At 41.6% G+C, this 19,659-nt stretch overlaps 1 protein-coding gene across 21 annotated transcripts in view; it reads right to left on the reverse strand.

The window, feature by feature from the left end:
- The window catches only part of LOC106603640 (neural cell adhesion molecule 1), a 303,528-nt gene that overhangs the window by 148,271 nt on the left and 135,598 nt on the right, over positions 1 to 19,659 (reverse strand). The gene's annotated exons all lie outside the window — the stretch shown is intronic.

Raw genomic sequence — 19,659 nt, forward strand, 5'->3', positions numbered from 1 at the left:
ACTAATCTTTGATGATCTTCATCAGATGACACTCCTAGGACATTATGTTATACAATACATGCATGTTTTGTTCAATCAAGTTCATATTTATATCAAAAACCAGCTTTTTACATTAGCATACCCACCGAAAACTTCCGGTGAATTTACTAAATTACTCATGATAAACGTTGACTAAATACATAACAATTATTTTAAGAATTAGAGATACAGAACTCCTTTATGCAATCGCGGTGTCAGATTTTAAAATAGCTTTTCGGCGAAAGCACATTTTGCAATATTCTGAGTACATAGCTCGGCCATCACGGCTAGCTATTGACACCCACCAAGTTTGGGACAACCTAAACTCAGAATTACTATTAGAAAAATTGGATTACCTTTGCTGTTCTTCGTCAGAATGCACTCCCAGGACTTCTACTTCAACAACAAATGTTGTTTTGGTTCCAAATAATCCATAGTTATATTCAAATAGCTCCGTTTTGTTCGTGCGTTCAGGTCACTATCCGAAGGGTGACGCGCGAGCGCATTTCGTGGCAAAAAACCCCCAAATATTCCATTACCGTACTTAGAAGCATGTCAAACGCTGTTTAAAATCAATTTTTATGCTATTTTTCTCGTAAAATAGTAATAATATTCCAACCGGGCAACGTTGTATTCATTCAAAGGCTGAAAGAAAAAAATGGAGTAGTCTCGTGGACGCGCATCTCCAGTGTCACTGTCCCCAGGCTGACCACTTACAAATTCTGCTGCTGTTCTTTGCCCAGTGACAGCAGACACCCCATTCCACTTTCTGGCGGCTTTAGAGAGCCAATGGAAGCCTTAGAAAATGTCACGTTACAGCACAGATGCTGTATTTTCGATAGAGATGCAACAGAAGGACAACAAATTGTCAGACAGGGCACTTCCTGTATGGAATCTTCTCAGGTTTTGGCCTGCCATATGAGTTCTGTTATACTCACAGACACCATTCAAACAGTTTTAGAAACTTTAGAGTGTTTTCTATCCAAATCTACTAATTATATGCATATTCTAGTTTCTGGGCAGGAGTAGTAACCAGATAAAATCGGGTATGTTTTTTTATCCGGCCGTGAAAATACTGCCCCCTATCTCAAAGAAGTTAACTAATAAAAGAATGAACGACCTGACCAGAGAGGTCCAGGACATGAAGAACAGTTTGGAGTTTTCCCAGTTGATGAGTTTAACCTGTTAGGGCTAGGGGGCAGTATTGACACGGCTGGATAAAAAACGTACCCGATTTAATCTGGTTACTACTCCTGCCCAGTAACTAGAATATGCATATAATTATTGGCTTTGGATAGAAAACACTCCAAAGTTTCTAAAACTGTTTGAATGGTGTCTGTGAGTATAACAGAACTCAAATGGCAGGTCAAAACCTGAGAAGATTCTGTACAGGAAGTACCCTATCTGATCATTTCTTGGCCTTCTTTGCCATCTCTATCCATTACAAAGGATCTCTGCTGTTACGTGACACTTCCTACGGCTGCCATAGGCTCTCAGAAGGCGGCAAAAAGCTGAATCGTGGCTTTGCAGGCTCTGGCTGAAACAAAGTAGCGCGTTTGGGTAGTGGCTGGTTACAGTACTGTGAGACTCAGGCTCGTGCCCGCGTCGACCGAAAGCTTTGTTTTCTTTCCTCTGTTTACCTAAACGGAGATTCCCGGTCGGAACATTATCGCTTTTTTACGAGAAAAATGGCATAAAAATGGATTTTAAACAGCGGTTGACATGCTTCGAAGTACGGTAATGGAATATTTAGAATTTTTTTGTTCCACGAATTGCGCCATGCTCGTAACCCTGATTTACCATTTTGGATAGTGTCTGGAACGCACGAGCAAAACGCCGCTATTTGGACCAAACCAACATTTGTTATTGAAGTAGCAGTCCTGGGAGTGCATTCTGACGAAGACAACAAAGGTAATGAAACTTTTGTAATAGTAAATCTGACTTTGGTCAGGGCTAAACTTGGTCGGTGTCTAAATGGCTAGCCGTGATGGCTGGGCTATCTACTGAGAATTTTGCAAAATGTGCTTTCACCGAAAAGCTATTTTAAAATCGGACACCTCGATTGCACAAAGGAGTTCTGTATCTATAATTCTTAAAATAATTGTTATGCTTTTTTTGTGAACGTTTATCGTGAGTAATTTAGTAAATTGTACCCCGGATGTTTGCGGGGGTATGCTAGTTCTGAACGTCACATGCTAATGTAAAAAGCTGGTTTTTGATATAAATATGAACTTGATTGAACAAAACATGCATGTATTGTATAACATAATGTCCTAGGTGTGTCATCTGATGAAGATCATCAAAGGTTAGTGCTGCATTTAGCTGTCTTCTGGGTTTATGTGACATTATATGCTAGCTTGAAAAATGGGTGTCTGATTATTTCTGGCTGGGTACTCTGCTGACATAATCTAATGTTTTGCTTTCATTGTAAAGCCTTTTTGAAATCGGACAGTGTGGTTAGATTAACGAGAGTCTTGTCTTTAAAATGCTGTAAAATAGTCATATGTTTGAGAAATTGAAGTAATAGCATTTCTAAGGTATTTGAAAATCGCGCCACGGGATTCAACTGGCTGTTGCGTAGGTGGGACGAATTCGTCCCGCCTAGCCCAGAGAGGTTAAACAGGAAAACCTGCAAATGACAGCAATCTGTAAGTCATTGAGAGAGGACATCAGTTCTGTATGTGAATCCATGATAACAATGAAGGATAAATCAGATTATCTACAGGGACGATCAAGGCGGAAAAACATTGCTGTGGACGGAATTGCAGAATCTCCACATGAGACCTGGACGTCTGAGGACAAAGTGAGGGAAATGATCTCGGAGAAACTGAAGATGGACCACAGGAAGATTGAGGTGGAGCACGCCCACAGGATTGGAAAACCCAACACCGGCCCAGGTGACCGGCCCAGGCCAATAGTGGTAAAGATTCTGAGGTTAAGGGCCTTCCAAGTGGCGCAGCATCGCAATGCTAGAGGTGTTACTACAGACCTGGGCAGTGCCACAACCGGCCATGAACGGGAGTCCATTAGACGGCACACGATTGGCCCAAGTTAGGGGAGGGTTTGGCCGGGGGGGTTTACTTGGCTCATCACGCTCTAGCAACTCCTTGTGGCATGCCGGTGTCTGCAGGCTAACCCAGGTCGCCAGTTGAACAGCGTTTCCTCTGACACATTGGTGGGGCTGGCGTTTGGGTTAAGCTAGAGGGTGTTAAGGAGCGCGGTGAGGCGGGTCATGTTTCGAAGGACGCATGACTCCACCTTCGCCTCTTCCGAGGCCGTTGGGGAGTTGCAGTGATGAGACAAGATCAAAAATTGGGGAGAAAATAGGGGTAAATAAAATATATATATCCTGGAGTCGCCTCTTCACTCTTGAAACTGGTGTTTTGCGGGTACTATTTAATTAAAGTGCCAGTTGAGGACTTGTGAGGCATCTGTTTCTCAAACTAGACACTCTAATATACTCGTCCTCTTGCTCAATTGTGCACCGGGTCCTCCCACTCCTCTTTCTATTCTGGTTAGAGACAGTTTGCGCTGTTCTGTGAAGGGAGTAGTACACAGCATTGTACGAGATCTTCAGTTTCTTGGCAATTTCTCACATGGAATAGCCTTCATTTCTCAGAACAAGAATAGACTGATGAGTTTCAGATATAAGGTATTTTTGTGGCCATTTTGAGCCTGTAATCGAACCCACAAATGCTGATGCTCCAGATACTCAACTAGTCTAAAGAAGGCCAGCTTTATTGCTTCTTTAATCAGAACAACAGTTTTCAGCTGTGCTAACATAATTGCAAAAAGGTTTTCTAATGATCAATTAGCCTTTGAAAATGATAAACTTGGATTAGCTAACACAACGTGCCATTGGAACACAGGAGTGATGGTTGCTGATAATGGGCCTCTGTACGCCTATGTAGATATTCCATTACAAATCAGCCATTTCCATCTACAATAGTAATTTACAACATTACCAATGTCCACACTGTACTTCTGATCAATTTGATGTTATTTTAATGGACCAAAAATATGCCTTTCTTTCAAAAACAAGGACATTTCTAAGTGACCCCAAACTTTTGAACGGTACTGTATGTTTTATGGATTTTCAACCTGCCATATTATGGTTTCAGAGCTACTGTACCTATCTAATAGAACTCAGAGGGTTTTCTTTAATGGAAGCCTCTCTAATGTCAAACATGTCAAGTGTGGTGTACCACAAGGCAGCTCTCTTGGCCCTCTACTCTTTTCTATTTTTACCAATGACCTGCCACTTGCATTAAACAAAGCCTGTGTGTCCATGTATGCTGATCATTCAACCATATTCGGGTCAGCAACCAAAGCTAATGAAGTCATTTTAACCCATAAGAAGGAGTTGCAGTCAGTTTTGGAATGGGTGGCCAGTAATAAACTGATCCTGAACATCTCTAAAACTAAGAGCATTGCATTTGGTACAAATCATTCCCTAAGCTCTAGACCTTAGCTGAATCTGGTAATGAATGGTGTGACTGTTGAACAAGTTGAGGAGACTAAATTACTTGGTGTTACCTTAGATTGTAAACTGTCATGGTCAAAACATATAGATTCAATGGTTGTAAAGATGGGGAGAGGTCTGTCCATTATAAAGAGATGCTCTGCTTTTTTAACACCCCACTCCAAAAAGAAAGTCTTGCAAGCTCTAGTTTTGTTTTATCTTGATTATTGTCCAGTCATGTGGTCAAGTGCTGCAAAGAAAGACCTAGTTATGATGCAGCTGGCCCAGAACAGAGCAGCACATCTTGCTCTTCATTGTAATTAGAGGGCTAATATAAATACTATGCATGCCAGTCTCTCTTGGCTAAGAGTTGAAGACAGACTGACTGCATCACTTCTTTTTTTAAGAAACATTGTGTTAAATTCCAAATCGTTTGCATAATCAACTTACTCACAGCTCTGACACACACACTTACCCCACCAGACATGCCACCAGGGGTCTTTTCACAGTCCCCAAATCCAGAACAAATTCAAGAAAGCGTACAGTATTATATAGAGCCATTATTGCATGGAACTCCCTTCCATCTCATATTGCTCAAATGAACAGCAAACCTGGTTTAAAAAAACATAATGCACCACCTCACAACGCCTCTCCCGTATTTTATATAGATATTGTGTGTGTGTGTGTGTATGTATTGATATGTAGGCTGTGTGCCATTTTTTTACATTTTTAGTTCTGTCCTTGAGCTGTTCCTGTCTATTAATGTTCTTATGTCATGTTTCATGTTTTGTGTGGATCCCAGGAAGAATAGCTGCTGCTTTGTAACATCTAATGGGGTCCTAATAAAATACCACAAATACCAAAGGCAATTACTAGAATTTGTTTAATTTTGAAGTATGTACCAAACATCTTAAAATCAGTTTTATTTACGTCTCTCTGCCGTGCGTAATATGCATCAGGCTATGTATTTTATAACGCCACAATCATTATTTTAATTCCGTTTTTTGGGGGGGAGGCTTAGGCTCATAGGCCTATGCATATGCATAAGCTCTAATATGCATATGGGTGTTTTGAATTAATCAATCATCGCCTTAGAAAGCGCTGTCCAGTTCGTTGTTAGGCTTTGAAACAACATCCACAATGACCATGTTTTCCACTTAGTTTCAACCTGTTGTTGAATTTCTGTCTTCAAATTGATCACTCACAGAACAATACTGTTTTGATGATAAGTGTTTGATGTGATTTCAATAGCATTTCCATTGCTTACAGGGACAATAGAGCACTGAGTACCAGGCCATTAGGACCTGATGGTAGTTAGCGAGTTGAGTACTACCAACGCATGTCCAGAGGGAATAAAATGAAATTACCGTGATGCAACGGTCAAGTGGAATTTTACTGCAGTCATGAATCATGACTGCCGGTGTGGCGGTAATATGGTCACCGCAACAGCCCTACTATCTACTCCAATGAGTAGATACACCTCTGCAGGCACACACAACATTTGGAGGGCTAAGGTGATTAGCACCTGGCATGCTTTCACTGAGCCTTGCTGAGCAGTGATATCAGCAGTCACATGACATGAGAGAGGAAGCATTACGCCTGGGAAGGAGCAGCATTCACAGCATGGGGCCCGGAGGTGGCTTATCGTTTTCTGGATTTGTCAGAGCTTCTCTAACTGCCATTCTAAACATCTTAATGGTTGTGACAAAGAAATCAATCGGCTGTATGAAAAATTCGTAGGCGCCGACGGGATACAAATAAACATACTGGAGTCAGAGGAGCTCTTGCTTTTCCACTGAAGCGGATAAAAGCAGACAGAGAATAAAGAGAAAATTATCAAAAAAGAAAGGGAACGAGAAAAAGAGAAATGGTGTATGAGGGAGGGAAAGGGAGACAAAGAGGGAGGGAGAAAGAGATAGATGGAGAGTGGCGAGACCAAGGCAAGGCTCCAGCTGTAGAGCTAAGCAGCAACACTGGAACAGAGGTTAGTTGCTAAAACAAGGCCCTGTGTTTCTTGCACACTCCTGCTGCTGATGATACTGCCACAGAAAGCGCAGTCCTAGTTCCTGCTCTGGTTGCTATGGAAACACCTGCCTCCCTCTCTCCTCCACCCCCCCCCCACCCCCCCTTGCTGGTAATCCTACTATGAATAGGATGCGAGAGCACAGCTTTGGGGGGAAAAAGATTAACATGACGGAAGGCGGAGGCAGCGAACTGAAGCGTGTCATACGCTCAGGAGGCCCCGTTACAAACAAACACACTGGTGCGCCACAATTTTTTTCATTCCAAGAATGTTTTAAATATTCAGGATCCCATTAAAACACAAATAACAGGGGCGAGGAGAGGTGGAGAGTCATGGTTTTAAGGGTGTGTTTATACTAACTTCTTTTGTGTTCGTAGATCTTATTTTTTTTCACCCCCGTCTCCTCTCCACACAATATCCTAGTGGATTTTTGTCACTGTGTTGGGTTATGTTGAGGTCTTGGTAATTGGAAGCAGTGGTTTAAATGGGAAAAAAAGAGCTCAAGCTTTGCTGCCTGGGGGTTCACGTTGCTTTATAACTCAATCTGCTCAACCCCCCGTAAAAATGGCTGAGCATTCGCCCACAGAGGTTGCGTTGGTGTCATCACTTCCTGCAATTTGTATGGCCTAGTTACATTTCGAGTAAATAATTTTTTACTTTTGCAATCCATTCCCTCCACTAACAGTTGAGATACACAATCCACAAATGTTGCTCCATTCAGGTTCGATCTAACTTCGCCTCCACCGCTCACTTACTGCAGTTCAAGATGGATTCAGCTCTCAGTGAACCAGCATTCATTCACTAGAACAATCAGGGGAAAAGTGCTCAGAAAACAGGACAAAGTACACAAACATGGGGTGCTTATTTTTGAAAAAAACTACATTTACAGGACTAATTCAGAGCAGCATTGAATGGGCACTGTTTACAAATGACAAATTACAGAATCTCCTCATTTTGTCAACAGTGCTTATCAATGGGGGACAGTATGGAAATGAAGGGGGGCTGTTTTCAATGCAACCCCAGCTGCACTCTATCTATTTCCTGTATTGTGCTGTAGCTGTTGGCTGGGTTGCTATGAGAGACTTGTCACACAGGTGTCAGTGCCTAGAAAGAGTGCTGTCAATAGGAGTTCTCTCTCTGTCATTACAGCCCTGTGTTCACCCCCATTACCATGACACCAATCAACCCCCGCGAATGGGAGGAGACTGTCAGGGTCAGGTGACCCATAGTTGTACCTCGCATCTTCAAGTCAGCCGTGTTCAAGTAAAGGGCAAGGGGGCGGGAGGTTGAGGAAATGGAGAGAGGTGTGGGTTGAGGGAATAGTACACTGATTAGCCATTTTGTTCGTCTTCAAAACAAACACCTTAGCCACCGCAGGCAGTCTGAGAGTGAACAAGTGAGCGAGTGAAAGGGTCTTGATTATACCCGATGGCTAAACGCATTTCGCATCTATTGTTTGCAATCCGCACTCTTCCTGTAAGGTGTTTTTGTGTGCATCTCACTAAATCTTAGATAAAGCTGTGGAGTACAAAAGACTGCAGAATAAAAAGGCATCAAAACAAAGAGGAGATTAGAGTGAGGATTGCTACAGCGGGCTCTGAGGAGATAAGTTACAAAGGGAAGGCATATTCCTTTTTACCGTATTCTTCCTCTCATATTCTCTCGCTCCTCTTGCACCGGGCTAATTGAGTCTGCGCTTTGTTTTTCTGACATAATGTGTATTCTAACAAGAAAGAGAGAGCGAGGAAAGCAAATACAGTAACAAAAGTCAGGGGCATTGCCAAGAGGAAGGAAGTGGTTGTGGGATATTTTGAGGTGTGTGTATTTCATCTGATTGCCGTCAATGGGGGCCTAACAGAACTTGGCAAAGTCAGTGGAGCGCTCCGTCTTGTTTATGAATTGCTGTCATTCTGTATAGCTAAACTAATGAAATAGGCCGGATACATAGTAGTAACACAGTCACAAGGGACTGGACAAGAGTATTTCATTATATTAAGAAATCAGTTCCTTTTTAAGAAAAGGAAAGTGGGAGAAAATCGAATGCCTCTGTAAAGGTACGTTATTTACTTATGTAGTAATTCCGTCCAAACAAACGGACTCCATTAATCAAATCTACTTTTTTTATCCCCTCCTAGCGATGCAAGAAGACAATAGAGAGGTAGGAGGAATTAAGATCCCGCTCCAATTCACTGGAGCTCGTCCATACATCACGAGCACAAGGGTAACCATTTTGTTATATGTCTCCTTGTGATCAGGGCAGTCGATTTACGGCGGGGATGCTATTGTATATGTAGTTGATTAAAAGCACACAACTCTTACCTTCATCCAGACGTGGCGAGGCGTCATGGCAGACAAAGGGAAGGCACCAATCACCAGTACGCAGAGGGAGGGAGGGAGGGAGGGAGGGAGGGAGGGAGGGAGGGAGGGAGGGAGGGAGGGAGGGAGGGAGGGAGGGAGGGAGGGAGGGGAAGAGAATCATTAATACAACATAGGAAATGTCCTCTTGATGGAAGCAAAGAGAATCAAACATCTCACTGTGAGAAACAAATCAGGGCTAGCTCAGAAATCAATTGTGGGAGGATGGAGCCGTGCTAAATGCCAGGCGGTATTACTGTTACACGCAGCCAATGACATGGTGACAGAGCATGATGTCATCACAGAGGGCAGACCATGTCAAAGAGCTGAGAGAGACACGGTGTGTTAAGGTCACCGCCCTCATAACAACTTAGTGCTCCCTGTTATGTAACGCTTTCCTCCATCTAGATAAATGATCTTATGTTTTTTCCTTGATGAGCACTTATGTGATGTTATAAAACTACTAGATAGATACAAAGGGTCTGAAAGACTGACAGAGTTCTGTGTTTTTCAGGGCTAAATTAAAAGTACCCTACTGGCTTGCTACCATGCACCATTGGAGCAACAGAGTTTAAGGTTACTATAGAGATGAGGTAGAAGACACTGTTGGAAAAATCTATAAAAATGTGTAGCTTGTTATCAAGCCCACTGCCCACATATAAACAGTTTCCATGGCAGTATATGGTGAGGGTAGACATGTTTTACGAGGCTGAGGCTTTACTGTGTAGTATCAGTGTAACTATTCCCAGTGGGTGGTCGCTGTGCCTTTATCATTCAGATGGAAGCAACTACTGTTTCACAGATGCTAAAGTCACCATAGTATCTGAATAAGCAGCATTTAACACATCCAGACAAAATAAACAAGTCAACAGCAAAAACTAAAAAGGATTCCCCAAGATAGACCTCATTTGTAAACATCCTTACTAAAGTTTATTGGATGTAGGGCATGAAGGGGGGAAAGGCTTTGTCACGACTTCCGCCGAAGTTGGTGCTTCTCCTTGTTCGGGCGACGTTCGGCGGTCGACGTCACCGGCTTTCTAGCCGCCACCGATCTACATTTCTTTTTCTATGTTGTTTTGTCTTGATTGTACACACCTGGTTTCCATTACGTTATAATTTACTCCCTATTTAATTCTCTGGTTCCCACATGGTTTTGTGCATGTTTGTTCATTGTGAAGTGGTCAGTATTTCTGTAAGCTGGTGTGTTTCCCAGTGTGGAATATATGTTTGGTTCATTTTCGAGTAAAGTTACGTTTTTACTCAGTTCCGTGTCCTGTGCCTGACTTCGTCCGACCCGCTACACACTGACACTTGACAGGCTTTCTCAAATAAATATTCTACTCTCTAAGGAGCGCTTGCCTTTAAATTCACCCCTTGCATCAGAGTATGTTCTGAACCCTGGGGCAGCCATATTTGTTGCTCTGGGAACACAGCGATTTGTTAGCTGCGTAAACACAGTTTTAAGCAAATACAGAAGTCTCAGATGTTCAACAGATTTCCCCCATCCACATCCATAGTGGATATTGACAGTGGGCTCATCTGTATGTAAAATAACCTTTTGTGTGTAATAGATGGAGTGCTAAATAACATCAAGAACGTAGGCCGATGAAGAGCGGGTAAGGAATAGACGTGTAATGCTTGTACTGCCTGCCCCCATGTTTGACAAGCCTTATCCACCAGGGTGATTGCCTATGGCTTAGGATGAAATGTAGCTGTAATGCTGAGGCTGCATTGGCACGCACTACGTTCACAAGCATTTGATGGTTGCTAGGCAGCGCCCATTACTACTATACTCCTGACAGTTCTAAACTTTACGAGGCATGACACTTCACCCATCTCTTCACATAGCCCACCACATGCACTGCTTTCTTAACCACAATTGGATGGATCCATAAAGAATTACATTATAAATATCACTGAAGGATTAAAATATTGGAATAAAAAAGGCTAATGCAATTGAAGGCATCAAATTGTTGCTTACTGAAACTGCCAAAGTCATCCAATTGTTAGGCTATAATACATTTCAAGCATTAGCCTACCCACGTGTGGTCAACTATTTCAGCATGTTTTGCGCTGCATTGAGACAAGCGTGGGGACTCTTGATAACTCAATCAATGTCAAATTGGTCGACCGAGAGTAGTCTGTTCTTTTGACCAATCGATTGGTTGACATTTAAAAATTTTGTATTTTTCCATGTAGTACCAGTCAAAAGTTTGGACACACCTACTCATTCAAGGGTTTATCTTTATTTTACTATTTTCTACATTGTAGAATAATTTTGAGGACATCAAAACTATGACATAACACATGGAATCATTTAGTAAGCAAAAAAGTGTTCCCACATATGCTGAGCACTTGTTGGCTGCTTTTCCTTCACTCTGCGGTCCAACTCATCCCAAACCATCTCAATTGGGTTGAGGTCCTGTGATTGTGGAGGCCAGGTCATCTGATGCAGCACTCCATCACTCTCCTTCTTGGTCAAATAGCCATTACACAGCCTGGAGGTGTGTTGGGTCATTGTCCTGTTGAAAAACAAATGATAGTCCCACTAAGCGCAAACCAGATGGGATGGCGTATCACTGCAGAATGCTGTGGTAGCCATGCTGGTTAAGTGTGCCTTGAATTCTAAATGATAGCCTATCATAATTGCATCAATAAATTGTTTATAACAAACTGCAGCGGACAGCAACCGCTATCCAACGCGGGAGAAAGCGCATTTGTTTTAAATATTATTATTTTTATTAGTGTTGCACCATTGTTCTCACATAATCTAACCATATACAATATCAGTGATGGATTCTGCCATCCCCATGGCCTCCGCAACAGATTAGTCCACTCAGACAGGCGCGAATCAGACCGGTGTCTTGTGCACAATAAAAAATAAACATTTGCGACTGACTATTTGACCAAACAATCGGCCAGTTGACTAAATGTTTAGTGAACAAAATAACTATTGATTTAATGTGCATGGCACAGCCATGTAGCCTATAGGCTGCACAGACCAATAACATAGTCAAAATCTGACATTCTATTCTTTTGAAATTACACTTTATTAGTCATATAATGTTTCTTAGGACCTGCCTAAATCATATTAATGATGGATTTCTTTGTGATGGTGTATATTCAATGGATTAATAAAAATAGACCACTCACAATGGCCCATGTTTACTCCCATTCCTGTGCAAGGGAGATACAATATAAAAGGCTTATCCCGGCAAGAATGAGGTAAAAAAAATTGGACTGTATGACTTGGGTTCTAAAAAACATTGCCAGAATTGTTTTTACAGGCAACATACAGTAAAGTCTGTCTGTAAAGGGTGTGGGTGTAAAAAACATGGCAAATTAAAAGTTTAACAACACTCCCCACCCCTCCCAAATTGCCAGTTACCAAATTATATGTATAAAAGCGGTATACCTACAAGAAAGTGGTTTTAAAAAAAGGGGCTGTTTGAAAGGGGGCCATTTAAACATTGCCTTATATTTTTTCAGGTAATATACCACATCTTCTGTCTGAAATGGCTATTTACAAAAAGGACGATCCTTTTGGGTTACATGTAGAACCCTTTCCACAGCGTAAAGAGCTCTACCTGAACCCGAAAAGGGTTTTTCAAAGGGTTCTCCTATGGGGAGAGCCGAAGAAACCTTTTAGGTTCTAGATAGCACCTTTATTTCTAAGAGTCTAGAAAAATGTTGAATACCTGCTCCAAACTGTGTTCTCTCGCCCTCCCTGTCTTTCTCTCCCACTCTATTTATTCAGAGAAAAAAAACGACACAGCAAAGCAATACTTGTAATCCATAAGAAATCCAATTTATGGTTCTATAATCTTGGCCTGAGCTCTGGAGGACCTGGAGAACTGACCATTTCACAGCAACACGCTCCCCCTTTAAAAAAGAAAGTGCACTCATTATAAAGGTGAGAGTTGTACCGACGGGGTCCAAGACACTAGCGCAAAAGGCCCCGGTCTGCCCAGAGAAGAGCGATAGCGCAAAACGAGTGATCTCCGATGACAAAAAATAACAAAAAGATTAAATGAGAAAAGAGGAGAACTGAAAATCCCATTCATTTCCCCTCCTGTATCTCTCCAATCTGTTTGCACTTGGCTACAGGAACGGTCGGGGAGAGAGACTTGAGGGAGGGAGGGATGGAGACGTGGGTTGCCTTGTGAACAGCCCCCCATCCTTATTTACTTATGCATGACTGCACTCGTTTCATCAAATTAGGGCTGGCTCTGACACTGGGCCTCCCATCCACTCCTCTCCTCTTGTCTCCCTGCTCCACCCAAGTATACAGTATAGCTAACACATTACACTGTGTGGAGAGTCCCGTCCTCTCTGCACACAAACAGCCAGCTGGGTGTGTTCAACAGCAGCACAAGATCAAAACCTCCTCTGCCAGTCATCTACTTTCAAGGCTGTTTTGGGTCTCAAAATGTCACAGCAGTTTTGTCAGCTTTCAACAAACAATGAACTGCACGGAGAGAAGCAGAATCAGGGCAGTCCAAATACTTTAGGAGTCAGTTTGATAAAGTTGGCAGTGTGGAATATGAAATGCAACTTTACTAAACTACCACTAGGAGAGAGTGGAATTGTTTTTGAAGACTGTGCTAAGGTATATGTGAGAGAATGAGTCCACCCACATATATGGAGGCTATACTGATCTTAATGACCATTTAAAGACCTGACTTGCCCTGATAAGAAATGCGCGCACACACACACACACACACACACACACACACACACACACACACACACACACACACACACACACACACACACACACACACACACACACACACACACACACACTCTAAATGAGCCTGTGGCATGGTGACCTTGAGAAGAGACAGGCGATCTATGCGGATCGTGGGAAAGAACTTCATCATTGGCTGCACTCAGGACGTGACACATCATGGATTCAGAGGGTGTGTGTGTGTGCCATTGATTTTGGGGGTAATGAACTAAATCTGTCAATTTACATGTTTACTCAAATGCAACCCTAACACTCACACACTTCCTCACTGACATCAATACATTGGATCAAAAATAATGTATATAATTTACATAAGTATTATTTACAGTCAATACACCATCTTTGGCAGCGATTACAGCTGTGAGTCTTTCTGGGTAAGTCTAAGAGCTTTAGGCACACCTGGATTGTACAATATTTGCACATTATTATATAAAAAAATTCTTCAAGCTCTGTCAAGTTGGTTGTTGATCATTGCTAGACAGACATTTGAGTCTTGCCATATATTTTCAAGCAGATTTAAGTCAAAACTTACATTCAATGTTGTCTTAGTAAGCACCTTCAGTGTATATTTGGCCTTGTGTTTTAGGTTATTGTCCTGCTGAAAGGTGGATTTGTCTACCAGTGTCTGTTGGAAAGCAGACTGAACCAGGTTTTCCTATAGGATTTTGCCTGTGCTTAGCTCTACTCCGTTTCTTTTTATCCCCCAAAAAACTCTTTAGTCCTTGCCGATGACAAGCATACCCATAACATGATGCAGCCACTACCATGCTTGAAAATATGTAGAATGGTACTCAGTGATATGTTATGTTGGATTTACCCCAAACACAGCACTTTGTATTCTGGGCATAAAGTATATTTTTGGCAGATTTACTTTAGTGCCTTATTGAAAACAGGCTGCCTTCTTTTCACTGTCATGTAGGTTAATATTTTGGGAGTAATTACAATGTTTGTAACGGTCGTCGTATGGAGTAGACCAAGGCGCAGTGGGTTGAGTGCTCATATTTACTTTTATTGAGACACTTAATAACAAAACAAGAAAACAAACGAACGACAACCAGTCTTGCAGGATAAACATAGCAGGGCAAAAACAACTTCCCACAAAAGACAGGTGAAAAAAGGGCTACCTAAGTATGACTCCCAATCAGGAACAACGATGTACAGCTGTTCCTGATTGAGAGCCATACCAGGCCAACAAATAAATATACAACATAGAAAAACCATAAAAATACAAAACATAGAACAATACCCAAAAACCCCGGAACACATAAAACAAACACCCCTCTTACATAATTACATATCCCAACAAACCCCGAACCACATAAAACAAACACCCCCTGCCACGTCCTGACCAAACTACAATAACAAATAACCCCTTTACTGGTCAGGATGTGACAATGTTGTTGATATATCCACAGTTTTCTCCTATCAGCCATTAAACTCTAACTGATTTAATGTCACCATTGGCCTCATGGTGAAATCCCTGAGTGGTTTCCTTCCTCTCCGGCAACTGAGTTTGGAAGGACACTTGTATATTTGTGGTGAATGGGTGTATTGATACACCATCCAAAGTGTAATAACTTCACCATGCTCAAAGGGATATTCACTGTCATTTGTTACCCATCTACCAAAAGGTGCCCTACTTTGCGAGGCATTAGAAAACCTCCCTGGTCTTTGTGGTTGAATCTGTGTTTGAAATTCTCTGCTCGAATTAGGGACCTTACAGATAATTGTATATGTGGGGTACTGAGATGAAGTAGTCATTAAAAAATTAATTCTTAACACTATTATTGCACACAGAGTGAGTTCATGCAACTTATTATGTGACTTGTTAAGCACATTTTTATTCGAAATAACAAAGGGGTTAAATACTTATTCCCCAGACATTTCAGATTTTCATTTTTGAGTCATTAGTAAACATTTATAAAAACATAATTCCACTTTGACCTTATGGGGTATTGTGTGCAAGCCAGTGTCACAAAATCTCAAATTAATCTATTTAATTTCAGTCTGTAACACAACAAAATGTGGAAAAGTCAAGGGGTGTGAATACTTTTTGAAGGCACAGTAGGTACCAGGGTCACGAAAAGGTCTCCAAACTAAGCCCACTCAGCACATGATGTCCACTGACATCGAATTATAGCTAGCTAATGATACAAAAGGGAAAGCACAGCTAACTGATTTGCAAACTGAATAGCTTGAGGTATGGGTTAACTAGCCATTTTTCTATCAAAGTTCGTGAAAGAGGGGCATTAAGAAGGGGGGATGAGCAATTGAAGATGAGAGAGCTGTGCATCCTATGCCGCTTGGCATTGCGCATGCTGATCTTAGGCCTGTGTGCGGCTGCTTGGCCATGGAAACCCCTTTCATAAAGCTCCCGACGATCAGTTCTTGTGCTAACATTGCTTCCAGAGGCAGTTTGGAACTCGGTAGTGAGTGTTGCAACCAAGGTCAGACAATTCGGCGGTCCCATTCTGTGAGCTTGTGTGACCTACCACTTCGCGGCAGAGCCGTTGTTGATCCTAGACATTTCTACTTCACAATAACAACACTTACAGTTGACCAGGGCAGCTCTAGCAGGGCAGAAATTTGACAAACGTACTTGTTGGAAAGGTGGCATCCTATGTAAGTCGCTCTGGATAAGAGCGTCTGCTAAATGACTTAAATGTAAAATGTAAATGACGATGCCACGTTGAAAGTCACAGAGCTCTTCAGTAAGGCCATTCTGCTGCCAATGTTTGTCTATGAAGATTGTATGGCTGTGTGCTCAATTTTATACAACTGTCTGCAACTGGTGTGGCTGAAATACCTGAATCCACTCATTTGAAGGGGTGTCCATAACCAGAAAAAAACAGAGAATGCATTTTAGAAAACCAGGTACTAAGAGAAGTGGTTTTCAGTTTTGTTTTGATGAAGACATTTTTGAGTTTTCTAGCAATTATAAATATCTGGGTCCTTCTTTTTATTAATATATGATCTTTCTATACGGCACATCTGCCCTGGCCGACTCAGCAAGTAGAGCTCTTCGGTGAGTTATAGGAAAAACAAAACACTCAAAGATATTGGTTATGCCATGTATTCCAAACTGTATCAGACATGCTTGTGTGTGTGTTACTGTTCTGGACTATTCAGCAGGAGTGTGGATGCTAAGAGGTATCTCAAGAACGAACATGTCCATAACAGAGCAGTACGTGTGTGTGTCCATCTTGGGAGGGATGCAGAGCCATCTGGACAGCAGCGTAGTGCGTGTGAGGCGCACGGGCATGGTGCTGGGGGAGTGTCTCCGCTCTTGCATCAACGAGAAAAAGGCACATGAAAGACAGACAAAAATGTTACTATTTGGCCTGAATGCAAAGAGCTATGTCTGGAGAAAACCAGGCACAGCTCATCACTTGTCTAACACCATCCCTACCGTGAAGCATGGTGGTGGCAGCATCTTGCTATGCGGATGCTTTTCAGCGGCAGGGACTGGGTGACTGGTAAGGATAGAGAGAACAATGAATGGAGCAAAATACAGGCAAATCCTTGATGAGAACCTGCTTCAGATTGCAAACGACCTTAGACTGGGGGCGAAGATACGTTCCAACAAGACAGTGACTCCAAGCATACAGCCAAAGCAATGCTGGAATGGCTTCAGAACAATAATGTGAAAGTCCTTGAGTGGCCCAGCCAAAGCCCAGACTTGAATCCCATTGAAAATCAGTGGAAAGACTTGATTGCTGTTCACCGCCGCTCCCCACGTAATTTAACAGAGTTTAACAAAATCTGAAAGGAAAAATCCAGATGTGCAAAGCTGATACAGACATACCAAAATCGGCTCAAAGCTGCAATCGCCACCAAAGGTTATTCTACAAAGCATTGACTCAGGGGTGTATATACTTATGTAAATGAGACTTCTGTATTTAATTTTCAATAAATTAGCAAAATGTTGTTGCCATTGATTATAAGAATAGGATGCAATGTCCAACCCAAAATATACGTTTGTTTTACTCCATTGTTTGTAAACAATATAATTGTACAAAAGAATTCTCGGTTGAATAAGTAATGATGACTGCTAAAAGTTACATGAAATATATATATGACATTTCAAAACCCAATGGAACCCCTTTGTTAATATGTATTGGCAATAATTAACTTCATGTTGAGGCATGGAATAATAAAAAAAATGTATCCTTTGTCACGCTAGATGTTTGAAATATGAGTAGGTATGATAATTCGAGTCATGCTTCTTCAGTAGTGGAATAAAAATTATTAATAATTGAATGTTGTAAAGAAATACTGTGTGTGAATACTGGAGTGACGTATGATTGTAAATCAAATTGTTCATTGACCATTTTTTTTAATACTGAGTCCATGTGTATAGGCTGCAAGTACATTGAAATCCAGTTGTTTCAACGACATAAAAAATATGCATTTTTAATGACCTGAGAAAGACATATTTTCAACTTTCACTTCCAACCTCAAATGCTCCACACAGAAACATCTGGATTATTGAACCCACTCCAATGTATTAGTAGGTTAACCAACATCTGTAAACCAATGACTTTACACGAAACCAATGACTCAGGACAAAAAGGAAACGTATCAGAGGGAGTGTTATTTGAGATGCTCTCCTAATAAGGACACCGTACTCCATGCCTCTTTTCATGATCAGAGAGATGACAGAAGTGTTTATTTTTATTTTCCATTTGTTGTAGTCACATCATACTGCACCACAGCGTTTTAACTGTAAGATATGTTTGCACCACTTTCTTTAACATTCGCCCACAAATAAAAAAAAAATGTATTTTTCACATGCTTCGTAAACAACAGGTGTAGACTAACAGTGAAATGCTTACATACGGGCCCTTCCCAACAATGCAGAGAGAAAAATACAAAAATAATAACAAACCACAGGCCAATACTGTACTGTGTAGAGGGTCCATCCCAAATGGTACCCTATTCCCTATGTATAGGGTGCAATTTGGGATGCAGATATGTGTCCTCCAATAATCTCAAACTCATATCTGTCTTCAGTGACAGACAGATTCTCTTCTAATGCGCCACTCACAAAAAGCGATGAGAGACGCAGACTTTAAGCTCACCCAATTTTTGTGTTTTCTTTCAAGACCGAACAGTGCTGCTGGAATGAATGAACGGGCACTGTGCCCGCCGCACAGTCGAAATATAGACTCAGGCAAATGAGCCCTTTCTTTTCTCCTCAAAGTAGGTAGACAGTGAGAGAAGGAGCCCGCCAATGTAAATCAAGGTTTCTGACAGAAACTCTATTAGTCCAGTTGTTGAATTAATCATTGTCCTCTCCATTCTGAATGCAGATGGTAGATCTTTTAAGTCATAATACTCTGAATTATTCACATCATCTTCGCAGGAGTGATTTCCCTCTGAATTATTGAATTCTGCCATTCTAGGGATACAGTGCCTGATTTGCCTTTTAACATGAGGACCATCCTTTAAAAAAAAAAGATTCCCACCTCTTTTTTCTGCGATTGCTTTTGAGTCCCCTTGAGAAAATCGACAGCCATTTTCAAAAGAAAGCATGAGTCATCGAAAACTCAGCTCGGCAGGTTCAGGGATAAAGTTGGAATTCCGATAAATATTGCACATTGTCGAGTGCCAGATTCTGACAAATGTTCTCCTTGGGAAGGCGGTGTATCAACTAACCTTGATTAATTAACACAGTGTCCTGTTAATCTGTTTACCAAGTCCTGTTGGAAATATTAATACCTCATTACTCACATGCTTCGTCCCTAATAGAGGAGTCTAGGTACTGTCGTTGCCATAGATATCTCCCTTTGCCCACAGGATTAAATTGTGTTGCCTCCTCGTCGGCCATCTAAACGCCTCTTAGTGAAACGCTGTCCCATAAAGGATGATTTGTAACTTGTTATTTTACAGGGAAGAAGAAGACCTGCAGGGTTACTAGGATGCCATGTAAAAACTGATTAGGCTGCTGCTTACAATTTGCCAGTGTGTGTCTGATTTCTGTAAACAATGCTGCAATAATAGAGATAGACAAGAGTCTCATAAATTAAATATGAGATGGTTATATTAACA

Source organism: Salmo salar, chromosome ssa04 (genome assembly GCF_905237065.1).
Source record: "Salmo salar chromosome ssa04, Ssal_v3.1, whole genome shotgun sequence".
NCBI classification, from domain to species: domain Eukaryota; kingdom Metazoa; phylum Chordata; class Actinopteri; order Salmoniformes; family Salmonidae; genus Salmo; species Salmo salar.